Source organism: Hipposideros armiger, unplaced genomic scaffold (genome assembly GCF_001890085.2).
Source record: "Hipposideros armiger isolate ML-2016 unplaced genomic scaffold, ASM189008v1 scaffold_609, whole genome shotgun sequence".
Lineage (NCBI taxonomy): Eukaryota > Metazoa > Chordata > Mammalia > Chiroptera > Hipposideridae > Hipposideros > Hipposideros armiger.
The window spans coordinates 1,268,706-1,269,851 of NW_017731959.1; positions in this window are offsets into that span (position 1 = coordinate 1,268,706).

A 1,146-nucleotide genomic window follows, 5' to 3' on the forward strand; every position below is an offset into this window, starting at 1 on the left:
ATACCTGTCACCCCTGATGAATACTACTGATATGAAGTTCTTGATGCTTACACATCTAATAAGTATAAATTGTGGTTCATTTTTATTTTTATTATGAGAATATAAGCTTTTCTTAAGTTTAAAAAAATCTTTAGTTTCTTGTCTGTGGTCTCATAATTTTTTCACTTTTCTATTATTTTTACTTTCTAAATTGATATTAGATCTTTTTTAAAGGAAACTAATCCTGTATTTACTTAAAATAATTTTTTATACCTTCTCATTTGATTTTTTTCCCCATGCAAAAATAACTTAAAAAAAGATTATGGGTCACCTGGTTTAGTACCAACAGATATTCAATAACTTATATTTCCTCTACTCACCAAGACTGTCATCTTTATCATATATCTCATATGATACTTTATCATAAAGGAATACTTTATGTATTTGACCAGATCTGGACTTTATATTTAGTTCTACTGATATGTTCATTTAATTGGAAAGATCACTCTACAGTTATTACAGTTTTAAAAACACATTTTAGTATCAGGTAGAGCTACTTCCCCCTTCATTATTTTTCTCTTTCAGAATTTCTGGCTTGTTCATTTTCTCCTAAGAACTTTATAAAGTTCAAAATTTTTACTGAAATTTTAATGGAACTGCATGAAATGTTAGGGAGTTTTAACACTTTATCATATTTTGTCTTCCTGTCCTTTTATTCAAGTCTTAATTTTTGAGTCCCTTAGGAACATTAAAAAAATTTTTTTAACACATCATACAATCCTCTTAATTTAAATATCTTAAAATTTTGATGGCCACTGGCACTTCCAGTTTTCATATATATATATATATATATATATATAATTTATTTATTTATTTATTTATTTATATATATATCTGTGCATGTGCACATGCGCACATACATACACACAAATATATGAAGCCTATAGCCTTGTTACTGTTTTTTTCCAGCAAACCTCTGAGTTTTCTAATTGTTGTCATTGTTTTCTAATTGTTTTTATCAAGATGGTAACTCACACCCTGATGCCACTGGGAACCAAGGTGATGAGAGATTTTGTGGGAAAACTACATGTTTCCAGGATTTGGGAGGGCAGAGAGACTAAGGTGGCTAATTCTCACCTGAACTCTAGCTGGGGAACCCATGGATGG